We start from the raw sequence: 20,245 nt of genomic DNA on the forward strand, positions 1-20,245 counted from the left end.
GGAAAGCCCCCTCCCCTTTTATTAAACCCCCACCTATTTCTTGCAACACAGGCTCCCGCCACACACTGCAGAGCGCCAGTCCAATAATGATGGAAAGCTCGGTTCTCTACATAGTATACAGAAGTTTCCTGTTCCACCTCCCCACAATACGCTCCCAAATTCTGCTATTGCTAGCCCCTATATTTAGGAAGCGAAAACCTTACAGCTGTGAAGGGCCCCCATCTGCTTTCCACAATGTTGGGTCCTTCCAGCTGTAAGACAAAACCCCTGGCTAATAAAGCTCTCTAAACCATCCCCCATCCCCTGTTTTTCAGGATACAACCTGCCTTCCTCAAGGTGTAACAGAAATGCGAGGCTTACAGGGAAACTGAGCCCAGCAGATGTCAAAGGCAGTCTGCAGTCATGGCCCTCACCTTCTCCTTTGTGTTGCTTCAGGCACCGTGGCAGGTGAAGAGACTTCATGTGTTTGGGGAGGGTCATTTTGAGTGGCGGAAAGCCTCCGTCCCCATGCTTTATGCAGATGCTTCCCCCACAGGGAAGGGCTGCATGGCTGGCTGGCTGCGGTAGCAACAACAGCCGCCCACATCCCCCATTAAAACCGCTCTCCCCCATACCTCTCGTCTCTTTTCAGCTCAGTGGCTTGACTGACAGAAAGCCTTTCAAAGGCCGCCCACGCACACACTCGCACACAGACATACATATTTCTCTGAAAGAGAGAGAGATGGGGAAGGGGGGGGAGAGGGAAAACATGAATGAAATGCTCAAGTGGCAGAAATGCCCAGAAGCAAGTGAGGGCCAGGGAGCAGGGGGAAGAGAGATGGACACAGAGGGAAGAGACCGACCAGATAGATCATCAGAGGACAACCACATGTGGACCTCTTCCTCTTTCAGGCAGCGACAGCAGTATATCATATTTTTCATTAAAGACAAATATAGTGTAGACCCAACCCACATAAGAGGTCAGCTGCAGGTCCTATTCACAGTTACGTATGCTGGGCTTGACACATCTGCACATTGCAGTTCCCTGGCAGCCCACTGCCAGCCAGACCTGTAGAGGCATCACCATATGCAGTGTCCCACTTTTGCCATGTCGCCCAAAAGAGGGACACATCCAGCAGCATGCCATAAGTATGACTCGGTGAGCAAGGCAGCGCATGCACATGGATGGCTAGCTGGGAAATGTGCAGAAGGCATTGCTAGGGAGGTGCGGTGTCTTTACAAGTGCTATGTGTGCAGATATGTGGACAAGTGGACATATTTTCATATGCTTGAGGTTGCTGTTTTGTTTTACAAAAGCATTTGAAATAGTTCTGCGGAATATATATATATGACATGGAATATATGCTTTGCATGCAGATGGGCTCATGTGCATAAAAGTACCTCTCCATGAGACCCTGGAGAGACACCACCAGTCAGTGTAACCAATACTGACTCAGGGAGGCATTCACATCTGGGAATACGTCCCTTTGAACTGGGGTTGTTTCTGAATAAACATATATAGGATTGCACTGTAGCCTTTCAGTAAGACAAGTTTCTGTGTACAGTACTGTGGAGAAGAACGTAGGTATCATTTAGTCAGCACCAAAACATCCTTACGTCCTGTCATGGGTGCTTAGCTGAGATTCCTGCATTGTGGGGGGGGGGTTGGACTAGAAGACTCTTGGGTCCCTTCCAGCTCTAAGATTCTTTGATTCTATGATCTGCAGTAACACACTGATTTCATCTTTTCCCCAGGACTGGTTGAAACCTGCAAAATCTGTTTGACCAAAGAAGATGGGGTGGGGGAGAAGAGGCCCTTAGAAAATGTCAAATCTATGAGATATTTCTTACAAAGTACCCCAGCTTCTGCTATGGTAGCCTGTCCCTCAGAAGGGAAGTTCTGTTTTGGCTTGCAGGGACAAGAAGAGAGCCTCCATTATAGTAACTCAGGCAGGGGACATTCTGATAATTGATTGCTGTCTCCTTCCTTGTAAATCTTTGCTGTCCTCTTTTATCATATGTAAATTTTAAGGTAAACAGAGGAGCATGAGGTTCCTTCCAGATGTGTTAAGCCAAGATATGATTTCATAAAATGTCACATCTCCCCCACCCCACAGCAATATATAACTAATAAGTTTCAATAACTTTGAGGATCCTGTCACAAAAGCCACAAAATATATGTTTCTACTTACTAGAACAAAAGAAGAAAGATGCATTTTTGAGGCCATTTCTCCGTGATTTAGAGAAAACTCCTTCTGACTAGCACTATTTACAAATAACATCGGACTACCACTGAGAACTGTAGCCCATGCAGAGTCCCCTGCTCTGTTCTCCTTAGCTTCCAGTTCAACATGCCAGCTGTCACCCGTGATAGCTGAACAGAAGCTCCGTATTCAGATGCAGTGTACCTCCAAATGCCAGATTTAGAAAAAGAACAATGGGGGAAGGCTGTTACTTTCATGCTCTACTTGTGGCCTTCTTGGAAGGAATCTGGCTTCTCCTGTTTAAAACTGGATGCTGAGCTAGAGGACCTTGGTACCAATCTTGTAGAGCTGCTTTTATGTATGTCGTTTCCCATGCCTTGATATCAGTACAATGAGCTTTTTAAATTTGGCATCCAGCTACTCCATTCCTTCCCCTTTCCTCCTCCAGTTAGTCAGTGTTCCATGTCCATGGCACATGCTATGTCCTCATTGGGCTGCTTGGGGGTGTGTGTGTTGTTTTTTCATTTTGGGCCCCACCCAATTTCCCCATTAGAGCCTTGAAAGTGTCTGTTGATATCAATGGGCAGTTTTGTCTTCTGATCATGGGAACATTTTAACACAGTTTCTTAGTCTGAACATGGCATATAGGTCTTTGTCTTTGTTCCTCTTAGTGATCCCTTTCAAGCCACTCAGTGCCATCCATACCTGGTTAAATATCTCAATATTTCATATCATTAAGTTCTGATGGGTCTGTTTTGGGGTTGTCTCCCCCTTGAGGGTTTTCCTGGAGGTTGGCTCGGCTCAAGCACTTTGGCTTTGCTGGTTCTCTGTCTGAAGGGTAAATGGGTGCAGGAGTCTGCCCATGATCAGCCTGGCACGAGAGGGCACCAGGATTGGGGGCTTCTTCAATGTTGGCAGGTAAGGGCTCATATTCTGCACCTAGGTGTCTTTGGAAGATTTCCCTGGTACTTTGCTGTCCTCATCTGAGAATAATCAACTGATATCACAGCTGTACAATAGCCACTTTTCACATTACAGCTGGAAAACACTTTCCCCAAAGAGTATCATGACTCCGAGGATAAAGGCAACTGGGTTCCTGAAGTTTGCCAGGAGGCAGTCCCCTAAGCAGTCATGCCACTAGAGGCCTCATTGGAGGAGCCACCCTAGCAGACAGTGAAAAGGTCACTTTGCTTCGTACCTTGGATTCAGGCTCTTCCCCTGAACTATCTGCATCTTCAGAGGGTCATCATCTTCCACCCTGCCATGCACTTATTCAAATACAGCCCCTATAGCTACCATGCAGGCTCCCTCCATGAAAGCAGGGTTTCACACACGTCTCCCTGCAGAACTATCTGAAGCTTCAGTCACCACCACACTACCCCAAGCAGTGCTAATGCAACAAACTCCTTAATACCTGGTAGTAGTCTCTGTATCTGGTATGGAGCTCTCCATGGTCCTGGCCTTTGGCTATCTAACCTGCACTTTGCTGCACTTTGACTAAATGCCCCTATAGTTTCTAGGAGAGGAGCACGAGGTAGAGTAATGAAGGGAAACCTGTGCCCTGTAGGAGTATCATTATCCCTGACTATTATCCATAGTAGCTAAGTGATGGAGGTCAACAATACCTGGGGTCCATAGGTTTCCATTCTTGCGGCAAAGGGCCTCAGCCAATTGAAGGGAACTGTATACATTAAGAGCCAGTGTGAGGTAGAGGCTAAGCTGTTGTGATAGGTTTACCACACCTATCAGCCAATCACCCATTCCCACCACTCTTCTGAGTAATACCCCTCCCCAGCCTCTCACTATATATAAGGGTCTGGTGACTTCTGTTTCAGTGTACAGTGGTACCTTGGGATAAGTACTTAATTCGTTCCGGAGGTCCGTTCTTAACCTGAAACTGTTCTCAACCTGAAGCACAACTTTAGCTAATGGGGCCTCCTGCTGCTGCCACCAGAGCATGATTTCTGTTCTCATCCTGAAGCAAAGTTCTTAACGTGAAGCACTATTTCTGGGTTAGCGGAGTCTGTAACCTGAAGCGTATGTAACCTGAGGTACCACTGTATCTGAAGCATGCACATGAAAGCTCATACCAATAACAAACTTAGTTGGTCTCTAAGGTGCTACTGGAAGGACTTTTTTAAAATTTTGTTTAAGCTGTTGCAGTTAGACTGGGGTTCAAATTTCTGTTCATCTGTGAAACTTATTCAGTGTCCTTAGACCAGCCATTCTCTCAGCCTCACTATCACAGGGTTGTTAGTGTGGGTGGAGGAGGCATAAATGCTGCCTTCATCTACGTGGAGAAACTGGGGGATTAAAATATCAAGCACATATTTTTCCAAATGCTAACATTACAGATTTAGCATGTAGCACATGGATTCACCTCCAAAAAGGATAATGCAATATGCCATACAGCCTTTTCATTCATTTCTATAGTATGCTGGATCACTGTAGTTATAACGAGTCCATACGCATAAACTGACTACAGTTTTTATTGAAGTCCGTTTCTACGCCTTGGTTTTCATCAACTTGATGTTCTCACCAGAGGTTTATAATCACTCTGGGATCTTTTCAGAGCTATATTGTTACCTTTCATCAACAAGTACCTTGTTAAACCCAATGACAGATTTATTTCTGATTTAGTGAAGAAAGTTTGTTTTATTATTCCTGAGCTATTAAATGTATTATGAAACCAAAGTAATATATGATTTCAGGTCCTTTAAGGACTCGAGCTGCTACATAAGGGAAAAGCCATTGTTTGTCCCAGTAGCCTTTGCTATAACTTGAAATATGTTTTGCATCTGGTATGATCTAAGTTAATCAACTCCGCATTGCCCTCCTGTGCACCATCTTGAGATTGTTGGAAACTAGGTTTTCAAAGTTTTCTGTTCTGCTCAGATTCCCCTCCCACACACTCCATTTTTGTTCGTGTACTTTGCTTAACATTAGACTTGTGGCATTTTTGTTGGTCCTGATAAGTTGTCCTACTGTTGTAGACTACTAGTAGGACTTGCAACAATACGTTGCAGTGTATCCTTCTTATTAATTCTGTCAGTAAGAGCTATTTGACATTGGAATGGACTCCCTCGGAAGTTGGTTGATTCTCCTTCCTTGGAGGTTTTTATGAAGAGGTTGTATGGCCATCTATCATGTATGATTTAGTTGAGATTCCTGCATTGCAGGGGGTTGGACTAGATGACCTCTGAGATCCCTTCCAGCCCTTCTATGATTGTTTAGGGTACGGGGATGGCATTTACAACAAATAGTGCTGCATGGCTACTGCATAAGGCTTGAGGTGATAGTAAAAGCTTAATATATACAGTTTATGTGTGGGTGGCTTTTAGCAAATGAGAGGGGGACATTTGAGAGTCACTTGGCTAGTTCTTCAGCTACCTGCCTTCATGTTTCAAAGTTTTTATGTTCATATTAATGTGTCAGCATGACTCATCTACAGAACATATTACTGCCAGTGCTGTTGTAGCCCTTGTTCTGAGTCAGAAAGTGACTTTGTGACAGAGAATTCTGGTGAGCCCAATCCTAGTGATTTTCCCAGTGGGACACACATTGTTATTAGGTATTGGCACACACTGAGTCATAGCTCAACATGGCAGATGAAAGCTGACTTGCACATGAAAAAGGAAGTGGGTTTCATTACTCTCAGTTAATTATTTCTGAATTTTCACTCTTCTACCTGAATAGGATGCAGCATTAATTGTACAATGCATTTTTCAATCAATCAACATAGGTGATTTGTAACAACCTATCTGCCTGATGTTTTCTCAAAGGAACACTCCATAAATAAACAGCTCCACAAGCCTATTCACAGGTAACACTACTCAACAAAGAAATGGAAACTAATGCCATATCATCCCAGCAAGACAATCCAGGTGTGAAAAACCAGCAAGGGTATCAGTTTTGTTATGTCATAGACATGACTTTTGGTGTTAATGAAACTGTGATCTTATACCTATCAGGAGCCTGGAGTTGTGGGACAAGGCCAAAAGTCAAAAGTGGAGAGCAAGTCAATACCAAGAAGCAAACTAGGAGGCAGGACCAAAAAGCCAGACAGACATTTGGCCTGAGAATGAAGTAAAGGATACAGGGAAACACCACAGCCCAGGAAGACTGTTGTCTGAGCAAGGCTCAAGTGGAATAGCTAGCCTGAGTAGGTGAAGTCGGTCGAGGGTCTGAGGGTATTCCACTTGGTTACTAGATGCTGCAATCTGCAGTTCAGTGACTCACTACATATGGCAGCTTTGCACAGATGCAAAGAATGGGACAAATAGTTTGCTCATGATAGTTTCACATATCCAAGCACCACATCCAGCAGGTTTCTATGCAAGTCTAATCACTAGTTTCATGTGAATAACATTTTCTGTGCTAGTTATTTTTCTTACAGTTAATCTCTTTGCTGTGATATCTTTTCCTATCCCAAAAATAGTGTCATATATGCACATATGTCATTAGGGGTTCTTGTGTTTGTAGCCACCTTCTAAAGTATTAAGAAATTCTTATTAGTAACTTTAAAAAAACAACAACCCAATTGCTCCCCAGCTTGGTTCTTGGCTTCCCATGTCTATAATCTACTTCACTGTATTTTAATGTGATTCTTTTGGCATTTCCTCATTTGGATTGCACTTGCAGTTCTGTTCTCGCGACATGTATAAACTTCTGAATGCAAGGGCAATTCCTTCCATGTGACAACACTGTCCTGACTATTCCACTGTGATGTTCCTGCAATGGGGCCACAAAACAACTTGACTTTTAAAGGCACAAATGACATTTTTGATGTTATTCATAAAGTGAAAGACGATGCAGTTCTACATGTTGGAAATGGTCTATTAAATATTATATGACAGAGCTGGAGAGAGGGGCTCCGATGACACTTTTCCACTTTTGTTGTCATGGTTACTGTGATGTCATTAAAATGCCATGGTTACCAGAATCTTCATTTGTATCAAATATTAGAGAAAATAGAGAGGGTTTTATCCCCAAAGTTTAGGGAAGCATTGTTTTAGAAGTACAAAAAATATGCTTTAAAAGAAAGAGAATCCCAGTGGTTATAGTTCATTCGTACAAAAGAAATTACTCATGGCTGACTGAATTAAATGTGTGAGTTGCCTTGCAATGCTCTGTGAAATAGGCTTTTAAAAATTCTGTTATTCTTTGAAAGTCATACATTATGGAATGTTGGGTGTAAAAAAACATATTCCTCTTATGCTTTTGTATGACTTTAATGCCCTTGATTCTTAATCAGGGTATGCCACACCACTAGTAACAGCACACTCATATAGTCACCTACCTGGGAGTAAGCCCTCTGGAACGGAATAGGGTGTCTTCTGAGTTGACATTTGTAGAACTGGACTGCATTAGGATTTGTTTTACTTAAGGAACTAAACAAAACATGAAAATACCCAAGAAGGGAGGTGTAGTGGCTTCCAGTGGCGTAGCGTGGGGGGTGCAGGGGGGGCCGGCTGCACCGGGCGCAACATCTGGGGGTTAGGGTTAGGGGGCGCAAATCCACGGGTTAGGGGGCGCAAATTACTTGCCTTGCCCCGGGTGCTGACAACCCACACTACGCCACTGGTGGCTTCAGTGTGTATAATGATCCATTGACTGAAGAAGCCTGATCAAAGATAAATCAATAGATTACTGAGACTGTCTTGCCTGAGAATTTATCTCTTGGCTGAAACAGCAAAGCAGTGGAACGGGAGACAGTAAAAATCACCTTGCTAAGGCTAAACAGAGATATCAGTAAGCATATATCTCTGTGCACTACACCTATGTACATCATGTTATGCTTTGTGTTTTCATTCAGGGAGGGCATACACAGCAAATGAGAAACAAATATGCATTTGTTGGTGTGTTGGAAATGGATCACACAGAAGTGCTAATGGCAATACTTGCCACACAGACTATTGTGAAGAAAAGTCTACACACACACACACACACACACACACACACACACACACACACTTGCCCTTTGAAGATCACCTTTAATCATTGTGTCTGCATTTTCAGACCTTTGTTGTGACTTCATTATCAGCCATGAGATCTTTTGTCCTACAGCAGTCAAAAAGGCAAAAGCATTATTGTAATCCACTGTACACAAAACAGAGCGACAAAGGAGAGCCAAAGGAATTTCAAAGGCTGCAGAGGTGGAAAATGCCAAGTCAAACAATAGCCCAGTTGCTTGTTCCTGTTAGTGCATTAGCTTTCCTATAAGTGGCCATACCTTTTCTTTAAAAACAAACAAAAACGAGTAGCAGTAATACTGCATACCAACAGTTATTAATTCCTGTCAGGAGTATAGTACACCTGTCTCAGTGGCAACAGCTGCAGCTACATGTGACTATGTGGAAATGAACGAAATACTCACATTTCTGAAGTCATAAGGAAACAACGTCTGAAATAAATACGGTCACAATCAACAGGTCTTAATTGCCCTGTGCTTAATGCGAGGTCAGTAAAAGCCGGGTTTAAGTGAAGTTAAAAATTTCTACAACTGATAAATTCTCTGGATCTGCATCAGGTCCCTCATACTGACATCTTACCACCACAGTATCTCATGGGGTTTATGGCTTGCATCCTCAAAAGCTTTCTGGATCTTGCTCTCCATTGAACTGTATACATAGCAAGCCACCATTTGTGGTGGTGGTGGGTGGTTGTTACTTTCTCCATGACAGTGGCAAAACAGAGCAAGCCTATTGTCCAATTTCACAGTAAACTGCTGCTGTCCTCACTTGTTATTGGGTGTATGAGTTAGATCCTACAGATGAGCAGAGCAAGCCTGTGAGAGAAGAGAAGGTGGCAGAAGCGAGGCAAAAGAAGTCAGAAGACTGAGAGTAGCAAAACTTCAGATGACTCCAGAAAATGAAGTTTGGCTCAGAGAAACGAGGGAAGGACAGAGGGAATGTCTGAGGGGTGAAAGAAAAGAGAGAGGAAGAATGGGCAGTGAAATGACCAGGAAGTAAAGAGCCAACTCCTAGGGGTCTTTGGCCCCCCAAAAAATTATATTTGAGGGGCCCGACCCCACAGTTCATGGGAATTGCCATTCAAATGGTGTGTGCACCATGTCCTGATTTTGCGAAGTGGGGCTTACAGTACCTGCTCCCCTCAACATTTTATTCAAGTTGGCACCCCTGTTGCCAGGGAAGAAGGGGTGAGTGAAGACCTAAATCAGGAACAAGGGGGGAATAAGTATCTACATCGGGGTCTGCTGTCCCTGTGGAGCTTGCCACCAGAGGCAGTCAGCTCATCTTGCTTCAGGGGTGGGCTGGTCCTATAGGGTAGTATTCAACTACAGTGGTACCTCAGGTTACACATGCTTCAGGTTACATATGCTTCAGGTTACAGACTCCGCTAACCCAGAAATAGTACCTTCGTTAAGAACTTTGCTTCAGGATGAGAACAGAAATCGTGCTCCGGCGGCGCGGCAGCAGCAGGAGGCCCCATTAGCTAAAGTGGTGCTTCAGGTTGAGAACAGTTTCAGGTTAAGAATGGACCTCCGGAACGAATTAAGTACTTAACCCGAGGTACCACTGTACTGCATCCTGGCAGTTATTGGAGCACAAGAGCACTCCCCAACCCACCCTTTGATTTGCTGTAACTGGTGCATATGCCCACACTGACTGGGATGGGCGCGTGGGGCATGCCTCCAAGGGGGCGGGGCACAGAGGGTGCCCTCTGCGCATCACAGTTCAGGCTTAGGAGAGGGGTGGGGAAGCTGCTGTCGACTCTCCTCCTGCTCCGGTCTGACCTGGCAGTGGAGCTGCTGCAGCCGGGCAGGAGGTGCCTTGCAGCCAAGGAGGGTGGGCAGCAGCACTGCCACCCACTCACCTGCTCTCCTTCCCTGGGTCAGGCCTGACCTGGGCCCTGCAGATCTGCACCAGGCACAAGCGCCGCAGCCGAAGCAACTCCTTCTACCGCGGAGTCAGGCTCCAATGAAGGAGCTGGGGCTGGGAGCACGGCACCCACAGCACCCCTCTGCTTGCTGCCAATTCCAAATTGCCCAGCTGAAGCCTTCTTAGAGGGGTAAGGTAAAGATAAAGGGACCCCTGACCATTAGGTCCAGTCGTGACCGACTCTGGGGTTGCGGCGCTCATCTCACTTTATTGGCCGAGGGAGCCGGCGTACAGCTTCTGGGTCATGTGGCCAGCATGACTAAGCCTCTTCTGGTGAACCAGAGCAGCGCACAGAAACGCCGTTTACCTTCCCGCTGGAGCGGTACCTATTTATTTACTTGCACTTTGACGTGCTTTTGAACTGCTAGGTTGGCAGGAGCAGGGACCGAGCAATGGGAGCTTACCCCGTCGTGGGGATTCGAACCGCCGACCTTCTGATCGGCAAGTCCTAGGCTCTGTGGTTTAACCCACAGTGCCACCTGTGTCCCTCCATCTTAGAGGGGTAGTTGGTTGCAGACCTGTTTGCTATGCTTTGCTCCTGTTGTTTGCAATCTGTAGCTGGTTTCCGCCCCCCCCCATGCAGCGGCGTAGCTCAGGTACCCGGGGCATTGCATGTGTCTTCCGCCCAGGGGCGAGGCAAGCCACCCATTGGGCGGGGTGAGCTGGGGCAGGGCATACTGCATCGAGCCTCCCCACCCCACCCCCCACCTGTAGGGTGACTGAGGGAGAGGTGGCAGACGGATGCAAACTCCAAGCTACCGTTTTGGGCAGTGTGGAACCTGCCGGTGCACGAGCCACCGCATCACATAGCCCATAGCCATTTTGTCACCCCCTTCAGGGATGACACCCAGGGCGGCCCGCACCCACCGCACCCCACTTCCTACACCACTGACTGCCTCCATCTGCAGAGGTAGAGTATAATCATGGCTAGCAGCCCACATTAGCTCTCTCCTTCATGGATTTGCATAATCCTCTTTCTTGTGGTTCAGCTGTGACTACACATTGTTGCCTCTCCCCAGGAGTTCTGAAGCCTCCAGGCCAACTCTGATGACTTGGGCCCTGATTCTGTGTCTAAGTAGCTAGGAAACACACGGTGCAGAAGAGCAGTCTTGTACAGGCCTTCCCCAACGTGTTTAACTGTTAAAATAATATATTCCTCTTTGGTTCCAAATAGTCACACACATCACCAAGACAATGGACACGCAAGCATAACACAGTGAAATTGCGCTTGATTGCATGATTACTCATTTCCTACTTTTAACTTAGGTTATGTTAGTAAGGCTGTTATACAAACTGTTGACACAGATTTAACAATACAGAATACAGTAGTGCAATGCACTGTGGGAGTGCGGAGCAATCTAGTTGTCCTGTGTGGGCTGAAGAAAGCATTAAAAATATTCTGATTACACAGGCTGCATAACTCTAAGATCAGTCATCTCCATTTGCAACACCCACTATCTTCTTTGGTGTGATTCCTATAATGGGCAGTCATGGCATGTAGCTGTCAGGGAACTGGACTTCCTTAATCACACAGGTGTGCTTGTGTTAAAGATTACTTTTTGGATGCCTTTTTTATTTTTGTAAAGGGCAAGAGGTGGAGATTGGAGCAGGTTTAGAACCTCAGCGGTCTACTCAGAAGTAAGCCCCACTGAATTTCAAAGGGCTACTCTCAAACAACACTAAGTACACAGAGGATATTGTTTAAAATAAGTGCTGCTACTGTTCTGGAAAGGAAGTGAAAGTAATTCCTTTACAGCAGAGATCACTAACCTTTTTAGGTCCATGGGAACAACTGAAATTTTGAGAGTGCTGTGGGTGCCACTCCTTCTGGTCAGTTCTCTACCTCCATCATTGCAGACAGGCCTGGGAGAAGAAGGGAAAAATTGTGTGGTGGCTAAAGGTATATATGAGCATCCCTGGGGAGAACGTTACACAAGAAGAAGAAGAAGAAGAGTTTGGATTTGATATCCCGCCTTTCACTCCCTTTAAGAAGTCTCAAAGCGGCTAACATTCTCCTTTCCCTTCCTCCCCCACAACAAACACTCTGTGAGGTGAGTGGGGCTGAGAGACTTCAAAGAAGTGTGACTAGCCCAAAGTCACTAGCAGCTGCATGTGGAGGAGCGGAGACGCGAACCCAGTTCACCAGATTAGGAGTCTACCGCTCTTAACCACTACACCACACAAGCTGGGAGCCACCTCAGAAAAAGTCTGTGCTCATGTTTCCAGCCTCATTAAGGTATTGCAGTACTGAGTCATTTCAAATTATACAAAGGTCAAAAGCAGCATTTTGAATTGGGCCAGGATTGGTGTAATTAATATGCACAAACCACCTAGACCACCTGTGACTTTCTTTTAGTATTTGCTGGAGCAATGTCTGAGTTGCTTCAAGTTCTCAGCTGGCTCCTGGACCTTCACCAACCTGAGAATGGCCTGTTGAGTCTTGCCAGGCATCTTTGCAGGGATGTAGCAATGACAGTAAGTAGATGGGGCTGTACTTTGTCCAGTTACATTTGGCCCATGAATCTTGAGTGACCTTACAAGATACAGATGCTCTGACCAGCTTAACTTTACATAGCATGACCTTTTGTTAATGAAATTCCAGTTTTTAGACACAATGATATCTGGATATGAGGCCTCATGAACACAAGAGCAATATCCAAACTGCCCTTCATGTTCACACTAACGGGGGGAAAGAGAAGTTTCCCAACTATTTTTATTTCAAGAGAAAGACAGAAGTCCTTCTATTTCCCCATTTTCTGAGGTTTATTAAGAAGCAAACAAAAAGGCCATTAGATTCTCTCTAATATTCACGGTACATGATTGAACAAGGCATCATTGTTACAATTAGTCACAACCAATTCTGAATTATACCCTGTTTTAATTAAGTGCAGAGAGAAAAACTCTGCATGAATATTAAATGGGTTCATGGGGATACATTTCAGTATAATGAATACTCAATGAAACATGATGAAACATGACAAAGAAATTGCCATATTTCTGGTCACAGTTTCGGTCTTCCCATCCAAGGATCAGAATTATTTTATCAGGAACAGCTAATATGAGGCTGGTGAGCCTGTAGACCTGGATGTTGTCTGGCTCCCAACAGCCCCAGCCAGCATGACTAATGGTTAAAGACGCTGGGAAACATGGATGAAGGAAGTTGATAGGAGTTTACTTGCTGACGGTATTCCCACTAGTAGAGCCAAGCAGAAAGCCTTGAAATGGGGCATTCAGAGGGTGGGGGTGGGGCTCAGCCAGCCCAGGATCCAGTGGATCCTGAGTCATTTCCACAGCCAGTGCCAGCCAGCATCAGGCCTGTTCTGGGCCCAATCCCAGCAGCAGCCTGGCACTGAGATTGGACCAATCTGTCTACACCAGGCTTCATCAACCTCGGCCCTCCAGATGTTGTTTGGCCTACAACTCCCATGATCCCTAGCTAGCAGGACCAGTGGTCAGGGATGATGGGAATTGTAGTCTCAAAACATCTGGAGTGCCGAGGCTGAGGAAGCCTGGTCTACACCCTACCTTCTGATCCTACCACTGTGATCAACAGGGCTGGGGATGTGGTGGTGGCTCTCCCAGTTCACAGAACCTTGGCAGCACAAAGCAGGTAATTTGGATTGCCCTGGTAGTCTCAGAAATGCTCCTGAGAAAGGTTCCCACTGAAGCTGGTTGGGCAATTTTCTTATTTATTACAGTTCCTCAAGCTCCTCGCATTCTTTAGCATCATTCTGTGGCCTTTCTTTTATTCTCTAGGTAAGATATTTGCCATTTACTTCTTTAAAAAAAACCAACAACAACAAATTTCCCATATACAAACACTGAACAGAAAAAAGTGGTGCAGATGATATAGTTTTAGCAGTGAGAGATAACCTCAGTTGGAGAATGACGTAACGAGTAAGGGAAAAAAACCATGCCACGCTGAGCACCATTGCGCCTTATCAGAGAAGACCATCAGCCTTGATTGGGAAATCAAGAGTTGTACAAGTCACTTTTTTTGCTCAGCACACGTTTCAGTGCATCTTCAAGGAGTTGTGAATCAGCCCCAAGGCTATTCCCCTCCCTCATGCAGAACTAGTCTCCCATGAAAACATGCTTCAGGGAAGGGCCTGTGGCCCAGTGGTAGAGGCCATCCATGCCCAGCTTCACTCCGTGGTGCCTCCAGTGTTCAAGAGCCAATGTGAGTTCAAGTAGACACTGCTAGGTGGACCCCCAAATTGGACTCTGTGCAAGGTAGTTGCATATGTGTGTGTTAACTTCAACTGTACCACACAAAAATAAAACTTTGGGATTAGCCATGGGAAGCATACATTGTTACACATGAAAATGTGTATTACAGACGAAGGAAAGTAACTTATTGCTTTTTGATATAGTGCAGTTGATAAATTTACTAGTATTGTTATTGTATTGATGCTGCCATCTAGCGGCTATTAGCAGGACATCCTCCTTCAGATTTAAATTTTCTTTAAAGGGCTTTCAGATTATAAAAAACTCAGATTACTGATAAAGCAGTTTTCTTCTACATCCCTTGTTAGTCTTGCCTCATCCATTCCTCTCCTCTACATTCCCTCCCTTCCTTTCCCTTTATCAAAACTTAGAGGCTGGAGGCGTGGGAGAATCTCTCTCTTTCTCTTTTGGTTCATCCGATGGAAAAGAAGTCCATAGTAATGAGTTTGTCTTTAAGGTGCCACACAATAGTGGTAATATGTTTGTTCCATACCCTGAGACCCTACCTGTCCATGGACTGTGTCGCCAGAGTGGTGCATGCTCTAGTTATCTCCCGCTTGGACTACTGCAATGCACTCTAGGTGGGGCTACCTTTGAAGATAACCTGGAAACTAGGATTAGTATCCAGAATGCGGTCACTGGGGGCACCACCTACATTGGCTCCCAGTACGTTTCCGAGCACAATTGAAAGTGTTGGTGTTGACCTTTAAAGCCCTAAACAGCCTCGGCCCAGTATCCACCCCCATCGTTCTGCCCAGACGCTGAGGTCCAGCGCCAAGGGCCTTCTGGCAGTTCCCTCATTGCGAGAAGCAAAGCTACAGGGAACCAGGCAGAGGGCCTTCTCGGTAGTGGCGCCCGCCCTGTGGAACGCCCTCCCATCAGATGTCAAAGTGATAAACAACTACCTGACATTCAGAAGACATCTTAAGGCAGCCCTGTTCAGGGAAGTTTTTAATGTGTGACATTTTAGTGTATTTTTGGTCTCTGTGGAAGCCACCCAGAGTGGCTGGGGAAACCCAGCCAGATGGGCGGGGTACAAATAATAATAATAATAATAATAATAATAATAATAATAATAATAATAATAATAATTCCAGTGTAAACCCATGTAAATTTCTGCTGCAAACATGGTCAAAGGAGAATAGGCTGCATTCAGAATGCACTTTATTTCAGTTTTCTCACCTGATAATGGTCAGTAAAAGCCACTAGTAGTTATCTAGCACATTTCCATGCCAATTGCTTCCAGGAAAAAAAAATCTGTTTGCAACCCTGTTGTCTTGGATAACCATTAACCATAGGACAAAAGTTGGTGCAGTATCAATGCATACAGTACTTTCCTACCATTTTCATGGGGGAACAGAAGAGCACATGTGCATAAAGGGTGAGGTGGTGGCAACATGTCTGCTGTTGTGTCACTCACTACTCACTGCTGGGAATGAAGTTTAGTACAACATGCTGGTAGATTGATCAAAAAGCCACATTTCCATAATGCAAGAGGTAATGAAGTTCAAATGTTCAAAGGAACATTAGCAACCAGGACAGAAGTGCTGGTATTATTGCCAGGAAAACTAACGCAATAATACCTATGTCTGAATGCACTTGGTGAAATTTCCACAAATGTCTGTGTGTCTGTTTTGAAAAGCCTAGCCAGAGTAATAGTCCTCGCATTTCAGACAGAATACACTGGTTTCAGGTAGAATTAGGTCCTTGTAACATAGGGATTGTGGAAGTGCGCTTTGCAGAGAGCTCTCTGTTGCCTGCTTCACACAAGCACAAAGATTCCTTGTAGTACTAGCCCAATCCATGCAGCTGCAACGTGCGTGTGAATACTGGCTGGGCTTGGTAGGGGGAAAACATGCCCTTGGCCCCCGCAACATGGCCACAATATTCCTGCACACATTGCAATTGTGGCAGGTTAGCATCCCAAATACATGGTTACAAGCAGCTTGGTGTATGTGCGCATATGAAGGGGCAGTAGATACAACTTCATCCAGGTACCTTATCAATTTTCATTATGGCACATTGATTTTTCACTGTATTTGCCCTGATATATCTAGTCACTTTTGCTACAGTATCATCACCATGGTATGGTCTGCAGTCATGATGACACCTTTGTTAGCTTTCAAGAGCAACAGGATCCAGGTGGGGAAATCTCAAGGAAAAAGCACCTAACAGTGATGTCCTTGAGTCAACAGATGGCGCCCTTGCCTGTAAATCAGCATGCTGTTTAGAACAGGCTTCCTCAAACTTGGCCCTCCAGATGTTTTGAGACTGCAATTCCCATCATTCCTGACCACTGGTCCTGATAGCTAGGGATCATGGGACTTTTAGGCCAAAAACATATGGAGGGCCGAGTTTGAGGAAGCCTGGTCTAGAACAGCAGGTTCGAAACGGGGCAGGATAGACAGAGGACTCCTGTTCATCTGGAAACCTGCTTCCCTTCCTTGTAAGAGGAATAATCTGTCTAAGCTTTGTTTTGCAGGCTTTTCAATAATAAACACGCTCCTGACAAAGGTTGTTAGAAAACTGAAGCATTTTATGAACTTGTCATATTTTTAGATATAAAAATGACATTACATTGCCCTGGAGGAAAGCAAACCCCCTGTGAGATGCCTTGGACCTCAAATAATTTTGTGGAATACCTTCTGTCTTACAAAGCCAGCTGCCCTTTGAAACCTGGTGCCAAGGCCTCGTTTTACTGTGATGTGACATCTGTGTGTGAGGGAGCACAAAAGAGTATTTGTCTGTTGTGACACATGATACAGAACGGGGGGTGGGGTGGGGAACCTGTGACCTTCCAGATGTTAATTCCTCACCACTGAAGTCCAGCAACATCTGGAGGACCACAAGTTTCCCATCCCTAGTGTAGTAGAACCTCCCTCTTTGAAGAGGTCCCTCTTAGCAAAGTTTTTGCAATCCAACGGAGGCCAAATTGTTCTGCCAAGTGCATGGTGAGGAATAAGCTATATCTTAGCTTAGCTGGTTGTATTTGTTGCATGGGATGTTTGGGCTGGGTGTTCATCAGTACATCTACCTCTCTTTTAAATCAGAACCAGTGAAGGTGGTGAAGGTCCTGTGTGAGTGCCTGGAGGCGGTTGGAGGATGGATGGCAGCTAACAGACTGAAGTTGAATCCTGACAAGACAGAAGTACTGTTTTGGGGGGATAGGAGGCGGGCGGGTGTGGGGGACTCCCTGGTCCTGAATGGGGTAACTGTGCCCCTGAAGGACCAGGTGCACAGCCTGGGAGTCATTTTGGACTCACAGCTGTCTATGGAGGCACAGGTTAATTCTGTGTTCAGGGTGGCTGTCTACCAGCTCCACCTGGAACGCAGGCTGAAACCCTACCTGCCTGCAGACTGTCTCGCCAGAGTGGTGCATGCTCTGGTTATCTCCCACTTGGACTACTGCAATGCACGCTATGTGGGGCTACCTTTGAAGGTGACCCGGAAACTGCAATTAATCCAGAATGCGGCAGCTAGGCTGGTGACTGGGAGTGGCCGCCGGGACCATATAACACCGGTCCTGAGAGATCTGCATTTCCAGTACATTTCCGAGCACAATTCAAAGTGTTGGTTCTGACTTTTAAAGCCCTAAACGGCCTCGGTCCTGTATACCTGAAGGAGCGTCTCCACCCCCATTGTTCAGCCCGGACACTGAGGTCCAGCGCCGAGGGCCTTCTGGCGGTTCCTTCTTTGCTGAAGTTTACAGGGAGTCTTTCTCGGTAGTGGTGCCCGCCCTGTGGAATGCCCTCCCACCGGATGTCAAGGAAATAAGCAGCTATCCTATTTTTCAAAGACATCTGAAGGCAGCCCTGTTTAGGGAAGCTTTTAATATTTAATGCTGTATTGTTTTTAACACTTGATTGGGAGCCGCCCAGAGTGGCTGGAGAAACTCAGCCAGATGGGCGGGGTATAAATAATTTTTTATTATTATGTTAGCTTTAGAGATAAGCACTCCTCATACATACAGATGCATAGGGAGCATAAAATGCGCCAAAGCAAGCCCTACGTCCACTGTCCCGGGCATGGTGGACATAACTGCTTCACTCCCAACTTGGCCACATGAAGCAGGAAGGCCTAAGTGAGCCCAGTTGAACTTACCACCCAATATAGGAATGTTTGGTTAGAGTGGGCAGGAGAGAAACTTTGTGGGCAGCATTATGTCTGCCTGCTTCTCCTACGCACTTCTTGCTCACATTAATTCTTTTTAATGCATCAAGAGGAATAGTGTATAAGAAGCAGCTTAGAGTTGTCAGTACAAGAAGCCCTGCTTCGCCCTGTCTATAAAGGAAGCCTAAATCATGCCTGGGTCATCCTGGTACCAAAGACCAAGAAGATTGCTTACAAAAGCACCATTCCAGTCTTCTCCTAAAACACAGCCCAACTGTGCCAAGCACAACTTGAAGCACAAGCTGAATCGATAGCGCCATGAATGATGCCTTGTTGAGATCTCACAGATAACTTCTAATTGATTTTCTAATTTGATTCAGGAGTTCCTGAAGAAGACGTTCTTCAGCATGGCTTTATACTATTGAATATGGCAGCTGTTTACCAGCCCTCCACCCAGTTATATGTATGTACAAAGCTAGCATAACTGGCAGTAAACCCCACCTTCCACCAGAAGCACCCCTGAAACTTCATTGAGCAGAGTTGTGTTCCATGAAGTTCCAGGTGTGACATAAAAAGCAGTTGTTCTTTCGCTCTTTGGAAGATGGTCAGTACATAGCTGGCTCAATGTATGATGGCAGACATGCTGTAGGTTAGCCACTAACTATGAGAAAGCACCGGGGGTGTCAAACCGGGGACTCTTGGGCTAGGACCTACATACTTTGCAAGCACCACCATGGCAGGCTGCTAGAGGAGAAGGTTGCTGGTGGGGCTGGCCAAAGCATTTTGCTGCTTGTGGTGTAAATTCCCTCCTGCCTCCAACCAAAAAAGCATAGTATTTTGGCACCCAAGGCAGAAAGCTCCACAAGTGTCTCTTCCTGGGAGTACATATGCAATAATAAATGAAACAACTAACCGTTTGCTGCCCTTTCATGACACCCAGAATCAGCTGCATGAGGTCACCGTCTCTCTGCCTTGTGGTTGACCTTCCCCCCATTGGTGGTCTGCTCTTTTTAGAGTTTCACCAGGTGTTTATATAGTACCACCAAGCTCTTCAAAATGTCCATCTCTGGCCTGACTCATCAGTCAGAACTGTTTGTTGTTCAGGTACAGACTGGACCACTCTCAGTCAGGGTGCACCCCAACTCTCCCCACTTAACAGAGACACTCCCCGTTTTCTGGCACCTGCCCCTCAATTTTGCATTATGAAAATGCCTTGTTAAAATGTTGTAAGTTGCTAGAGGGCTGTCATTCTTAAGGATTCCAGCCTTCCCCCGTGTACCGTAGAAGTTAAATAAGCACAATCTTATTCATGCCTTTATGGTAGCTTCCTCACACCTGTTATCTAACAGCTGGTGAAGGGCCCCAAAACTGTATGAGGGCAAAAGTGGGGTCAATGGGTTAAAGCCCCCTCCCTCAGGCCATGGGCCTAATCTGGCTCCCACTTCCAACTACTGTATTTTTCCGTGTATAAGACTAGGGTTTTGTTTTTGTTTTTACCAAAAAAAAAAAAGGTTTAGAATTGGGGCTTGTCTTATACACGGGTAATGCTGAGGGGTGTTTTCTTAATTTGGAGTCCCCAAAAATAGGGGGCGTCTTATACATGGGGGCGTCTTATACACGTAAAAATACAGTGTTTATTTTGAGGAATCGTCCACACCAGGGCTAAAGGCATGTATAATATCAGGACTTGTCACAAGACCATGGGCATGTAGACTCATGCACATGGGCACAAAAGAGCTTTTTTTTTTACTAGCTGATATCAGGTTGTGAAACAATTATGAGTTCTTCCCCTAGAAAATATTTCACCTAAGGAATGGTATGGAC

The 20,245-nt window shown here is 45.5% G+C and overlaps 1 long non-coding RNA gene across 1 annotated transcript; it reads left to right on the forward strand.

Annotated features, from left to right (window-relative positions):
- Positions 1 to 57: 57 nt before the first annotated feature.
- Positions 58 to 7,411, forward strand: LOC308591711. Its single transcript, XR_014010228.1, has 2 exons — positions 58 to 447; positions 5,926 to 7,411. It is a non-coding gene; the product is annotated as an uncharacterized lncRNA (long non-coding RNA).
- The last annotated feature ends 12,834 nt before the right edge of the window (positions 7,412 to 20,245 follow it).

This window comes from Podarcis bocagei (genome assembly GCF_964188305.1).
Source record: "Podarcis bocagei genome assembly, chromosome: 1".
In the NCBI taxonomy this organism is placed as follows: Eukaryota; Metazoa; Chordata; class Lepidosauria; order Squamata; family Lacertidae; genus Podarcis; species Podarcis bocagei.